Source organism: Lacerta agilis, chromosome 2 (assembly GCF_009819535.1).
Source record: "Lacerta agilis isolate rLacAgi1 chromosome 2, rLacAgi1.pri, whole genome shotgun sequence".
In the NCBI taxonomy this organism is placed as follows: domain Eukaryota; kingdom Metazoa; phylum Chordata; class Lepidosauria; order Squamata; family Lacertidae; genus Lacerta; species Lacerta agilis.
In genome coordinates, this window is record NC_046313.1 from 62,761,462 (window position 1) to 62,768,175 (window position 6,714).

General features: G+C 40.6%; 1 long non-coding RNA gene across 1 annotated transcript; it reads right to left on the reverse strand.

Annotated features, from left to right (window-relative positions):
• Window positions 1–2,409: 2,409 nt before the first annotated feature.
• On the reverse strand, window positions 2,410–5,893 carry LOC117041500. Its single transcript, XR_004425984.1, has 3 exons — window positions 5,795–5,893; window positions 4,298–4,337; window positions 2,410–3,388 (listed from the first exon to the last, which is right to left on the reverse strand). It is a non-coding gene; the product is annotated as an uncharacterized LOC117041500 (long non-coding RNA).
• Between the last annotated feature and the right edge of the window lie 821 nt (window positions 5,894–6,714).

A 6,714-nucleotide genomic window follows, 5' to 3' on the forward strand; every position in this document is an offset into this window, starting at 1 on the left:
CGGCCCGAGGCGCAGTAAGTTTGCTGACCCCTGATGTAGATGAAGAGTGGGTTGGAGACACTTTAAATAAATAAATCAAATTATAATATGTATCAGGTACAGAAATGCCCATGTATGTATTATGTATGTATGCATGCATGCATGCATGCTTGATTGCTTGTTAACGGTCAGTGATGATCAGCTGATGTGCTGATGTTTCTAGAGATCGGGTCCTCCCTCAAAGAGGGCATGTGTTGTGGTGAGACCTGGAAACCGACATCTGGTGTTGTGGATGCATATGATTGGTCAGCCACAACACCCGATTGGAAGGTCCCTCAATGCTGGGTTCAATTGGGCCCATGGGGCGCAGTCCAAATGCATCGAGGGACCTATTTATACCCATGCGCATGACCCAGAGCTTCCTCTTTTGGCGTGTGCATTCGGAACACCCGCCCACCTCTTCCTACATTTAGGGCTTTTGTGCTTGACCTTACTATGCCGTGTGTCATCTGTCGTAGGGACAGGGGCATGGCAGGAATTTTCCCCACTTGGCCGATTGGCTGTTGCCATTTGGGTTTCGCCTGCCACATAGCAAATCATCACAACAGATAGGCTCTGGTTCCAGGTGATAGGGATGGGAGAACGCTCTCATCATCCCTATGTGAAGGGCATTCTGTTAAAAGAATCCGGGGACTCAAATAGTTTGGTCAACCCCTGAGAGGGGGTTGTGCCCGTGCCTGAGTCCAGGGGGGCAATTGGGTGGCAGACATAGCCTGCTCCCGGCTTTCCGCTTATCCAGGTGTTCACCCTTGGTTGACCTATGCTGGAACCCTGGGTCAGCGCTACCTGCATGGCAGGGAGCTAGTCGAACCAGAGCCTATGCAACCGCTCACTTTCTGTAATCAATAAAGTTGTGGCCTTAACTCTGCCAAAAACCAAACTAAAATTTGAGTCAAGTGTGAATTTATTTAGGGGGGAGGTTTCTGGGTCTGAACACGTAACCAGCTGACATTTACTCAGTGGGTAATATCAATGAGTAAAAGATGTTACTTCAGTAGCCTAGCTACAAAGCATGTAAGTTTGTCTGCATTTTTAAAAATTAAGGTGTCTGGGGAAAAGGTGGAATGATGATGATCATGGTGATGATGATGATGATGCACATAGCCAGAATCCCATCTGTCAGCCATGATGCCATGGCATCATAGAAAAAGAATGACATGTTGTGAACATTTCCAGGATGCACTCTGTAGACACATATGCACAAAACTTCAAAGATGCTCCAAAAATCATAGGACGTAATACATGGAAGCTTTTATCAAACTTAGTTTGGCTTCCAGATTCTGAATTGCAATAAGGTACTAATGGGTCAGTCAGTTCACTCAACCCTACTCTGAAGGACTTCTTAAGTGAGAAGGAATGTTAACCTTAATACGTCTTTTTTTTCTTTTTCTTTTACTTTGTCGCTCTTAAAAGAGCTGCCATGTTTGCCAAGTTTCCCTGCATCCCAGGATTGTGTTTCTTATGCCTTATTTCTTTGGAGGAATCTACGTCTCCCTTGGTTGCTTCTCCAAAAGATCTCTTTAACCTTTCATTAAATGTGCTGACAGCTGGTATCAGTTCCTCATGAATTAGTTCAGTGCATTTCCATTTACATATGTCCCAACAGAATTCATTAGAGTTCCGTGCAGGTTCCTGTCCTCTGATTTCCTTTGTAAATTCAAACATGAGCCAGAGTAAATAATTGGAAGTGAGGATATGGAGAACAAGGTGGGGAAGAAGGAATGCTCAGATGCCAGTGTTGCATCTAATTTACATTCCTGGGGCACGGTCTCCATAAGGCAGATTTGCTCAGACTGACTTCTCCATTAACTTGAGGAGTGCATGTGTATTGTGCACTATAACTTTTCGGAATGATATGTCAGGTAGGTTGGGAGTGTTTGAGTCAAATCCTGTCTGTTCATTGGTCAAAGGTGGCATTTCACCTTGTGCACTGCCACTACCTTTGAAGAAGGTGACAAGCATTTCACTGCAGGGTGCTTTTCCACTTCTAGTTACCCCCCTTCTGCGGTTGTCTCCCCCTTTCAGCTCCACTAACTTGCCATGTCTGGGAGAAAGAGTAACAGACAAGTTGTAACTACACCATGGTTATTTGTCATTCTTCAAGGCTCAGCCGAATTCCCAGTTAATAGCTTGGAGGCAATATCAGACAACATGGAGGCAGCTGACAAACAGCAGCGAAGGTATGGTTTCCATTGCAAGACCATGGTGCAAACTGCGCTAATGGTTCTAGCCGTCTTGGGATATTGAATAACAGGATTGCAAAAAGGTTGGGGAAGGAATTTGAGTAATGGAACAGAATGCACAGGAAAGTGCCTATGAAGTCAATCTCAGCAAAGATTCAAGAATCAACTCTTAAACTTTAGGTAGCACTATACACTTGTAATTTTTTTTCAAACATTAACCCCAATCTGTCTGCAAAATGCTGTAAAAGAACAGAAAGGCATGTATTTCCATTTATTGTGGCAGTGTGCAACATTCTGATGGACATGCTTGCTCCAAAGAAAATGACTGAATAAACTGAAGGCAATGGCCACACTGAATCTACTAAAATACAGAGCCTAGATGGTTCACAATAACTGATCAGGTCACTGAAGCTGCAGTTCTATGTACACCTACATATTAAACTAAGAATTATAAGTACACATGTAGGCTTGTGCTGTTAGAGTATCAAACTCTTTAAAGTGCAAATATTGTTCATGAGCTAAAACAAAAAATCAAACATGAGATAGCTCAAACACATGGAAGAGAGCATTTCTCGCTTGCATTTCTGGGGCAGTCTGCACAAGGCACAAGTCCTCATCATTAGGCTATACAAGAATAGTTTACTTAAGGATTTGATTTATTTTAAACATGTTTAAGAGATGTTTTAATTTTTAAGCAATTTTAATTTTTATTGTATTGCATTCCTTGTACACAACTTAGAGATTGCTGTAATTAAGCAGTGCTGTATATAAATTGTCTAAATACGGTGCTACTACCTTTACCAATAATAATTCGGCAATGCTTCTTTACATATTAATCACTAGCATGATTACTTGTAAAAGAACTAGCATAAACAGCTAAAAATTTGAGGAAGAAAATGTTTAAGTAATAGAGTTTAACATTATTAGTAACTGCTGAAATAGCAGATTACTACCAGATGGAAAATAGACCAATAGATGCAATAGGGTGATCAGCATAAGTTATGGAATCTATCATTCAGGAATGCTTCTTCTTAAATGCTTCCATTCATGGATCTTGAATTTGTAGCTAGATTTGAATGTAAAAATGTGACTGCTACAGAGGAAACATTCCATTCTCTCCTCCTGTTTCTGCAGGTGTTTGTTCAGGTTCTTCACGTGTGTTTAAGCTGCAAGGACAAGCGCATGTCTTTTAAAGCTTGTAGCAAATAAGCACACGGTTGTTTTGTTTAACTTATTCATTTAGCTCAGTTTCTTTTGCTATAGTTCTGGTGCCAAATTAAGATTGCCAACCCATGAATGGGTAAAGGTATTGTACAATACATGGATTTAGCTAGGCCTTGAAGAAGAAGAAGAAGAAGAAGAAGAAGAAGAAGAAGAAGAAGAAGAAGAAGAAGAAGAAGAAGAAGAAGAGGAGGAGGAGGAGGAGGAGGAGGAGGAGGAGGAGGAGGAGGAGGAGTTTGGATCTGATATCCCGCTTTATCACTACCCGAAGGAGTCTCAAAGCGGCTAACATTCTCCTTTCCTTTCCTCCCCCACAACAAACACTCTGTGGGGTGAGTGGGGCTGAGAGACTTCAGAGAAGTGTGACTAGCCCAAGGTCACCTAGCAGAGCTGCATGTGGAGGAGCAGAGACACGAACCCGGTTCACCAGGTTACAAGACTACCGCTCTTAACCACTACACCACACTGGCTGAAAGTCGGTGGAGTCTGTAGGTGTAGTGGTTGTGCCAACATATACCTTCTTAGGATAACAGATTTCTTAGGATAGTAAAAAATAAATAAATCCTGATTACTTCCCTCCCCCCTTCAAAATTAGCATATAAAGCCTATGGGATAGCATCCATTGGATAAGTGCAGAACAACTATTATGGCCACATTGGTATTTCCCAAGGAAAAAACGCAAGTCCTGCCCAGAGGCTTACAGTCTAAAAGAAAAATTTTAAAGGACAGGGCTGTAGGGTAAGGGTAATAAACACAAAAGGAAAAGGAGAATAAACAGAACCAGAAATGTTAGTGTGGGCTCAAATAAAATAACTGGACACAAAAAATAACTGGATTGCAAACTAAACTCTAACCTTTTGGTTTCGTCAATGTGGTATTTTCTAATCTTTTTACCTAGAGACGGAATGAAGATTGATTAGTTTTAAGAGGAACATCTATTCTAGGAAAGTATGATGCAATTTAGTGAACCAACAGACTTGGCTAAGTCATAATACACAACTCTGAGGAGTAGAAAACTTTCACTAAAAGCAACAGGAATAGCATAGCAAACAGTCAGGACTCTTCTTTGTGCACAACTGAAAGACCACACAGAAAGAGATTGCTGAGGGCGACTTCAAAGATTCACCCAAGAGGGATTCATGCACTGGAAGAAAAATGGAGCACTGAAAGTGGGAAGGCTCCCTATTCCTTAATAATCATAGGAGACATGGACTGCAGTGCTAGAGAAGAGTGTGCAGCTTTTAAGAAAGAATTGAAAAGAGAATAAAGCTCTGTGAAATTGGAGGGACATTGCTGCAGGAACACAGTTTTGTTCAACATTCTGGTGCTTCACAACCACTTGAGTTGCTGATATTCTACTCTGTTTAAATACAATCTTATATTGGTGTATATTGATGTTTTATGGTGCTGATTATGCATGAATCTGATAGCTTTGCTTAAGATTGGTGCAAGGGCTCAGTACTACAACACTTACCTGGGAGTAGGGATTGGGGGGGGGAGTTCATTTCAGTACGCATTTAAAGCCAAATCTATGCAGTCTGCACATTCTCAAACAATATACAAACAGAAACGCAGCCATCCTTATCTGAATTTTCTGGTGCAGTTCTCCAGCCAAACAATGTTTACAAAAATGAATGTATGTAAAAATGAAGTGATGTTTGTGAAAATAACATACAAAAATACTAGGGGAAATTGCTTGCAAAAAAAATGTCTACAATGGTCAAAACTGCATATAAAAATGTATTGATTAGGAGAAATTCTCACTAAAATGCTGATTTCTTTTACACTTTTATGTGGAAAATATTTATCCCAGTTTGCATCTGTATTGGATTTGATTTTTTTATGTTTTAATTTGTTTTAAATTACTTTTAAATGTTGAGTTGGTTTTAATGGTTTTTGTTGATGATGTTTTTACTGTTAAATCTTTATTGATAAAGATAATCAAATGAATAAATGAATAAAATAAAGGTATCTGAAGAAGTGTGCATGCACACGAAAGCTCATACCAAGAACAAACTTAGTTGATCTCTAAGGTGCTACTGGAAGGATTTTTTTAATTTTTAATTTTGTTTTGACTATGGCAGACCAACACGGCTACCTACCTGTAACTGAATAAAATAAATACACTCTCTCCTCTCTAGCAAGGAAGGAAGGAAGGAAGGAACGAACAAACAAACAAACAAACAAACAAACCAAGAGAGAGTGGTCTATGAAATGTCAGAGGCATCTTGCTAGTGTGCTCTAGGACTAGATTAGCAAACTGGAGCTTTGTTATGGGAAAGTTCCAAAAGATTTCTTTAGTACCAAGCATTTATCTAAAGCAGAGTTCAAACTGCATATTTCATACTTACTTCTTATTAGCAATACTACTGGAATCATGAGGAGAACCAAAAGCACAATAGCACCAAGAATCAGCACTTCCTAAAAGGAAAAAAATACAAACCAAATAAGCTTTTGAAACTGTTATGATCCAGATTAAGTTTGCCAAAAGACGAGGACACCTGGAGACCAGTGTTCTGGCCTGAAGCTCCAGTTGGTGGGCTGAAAGGAATGGATTGATCAGCACATTTCACTTGAGTTGGATTTTGTGATCCAACCCACTCTAGCGTCCAAATATATGAGTTTTTCCTTTACATTGAAGATCAGAACTAGAGATGTAAGTAGAAGAACATTTACACATGCTGGGGAAAAGCTTTCAATAAATTTCTCTTTCACCTGGATCAGGGTGCATTTTTGAGGGTGTAAACTGGAACAGCCCTGTCATGGTAATCCCTTATGGCCAGAAAAAGCATATGCAGATGTATGCTGAAGGCTTGACTTTTCTTCCCAGGAGTAGAGCAGGAGGAGAATTCAGGGAAGTAATGCATGGTTGACAATACAGAACCCAGGGGCACCAGTGTGCCCACCAGTACCATCTATGGCACCCATGAAAAGTCTTATTAAACATCTCAAAAATCCATGATACATCAGAGACTTGATCTTCCTGCTCCATTCCTGTTTGCACTGGCTCAGTCTCTGCGATGAATATACTCCCTTAAACATGTCACATTTAATTGGGTGTCAGGATTGGACACACACCTTCCCACCCATTCTGAACGGAGAAGAGGAACAAAGATTTTCTCTCCGTGAGCAAGTCTGGTGGTGGCTGATATAGATGGATTTCCGCCCATTGACAGGTTGACTGTTGTGGGAGAGGGATCATGCCTGCACCATTTTGTGGCCCCATCTCTCTTTCTGCTCTTTCAGATGCGGCAGCCATTTTGTGTTCTGA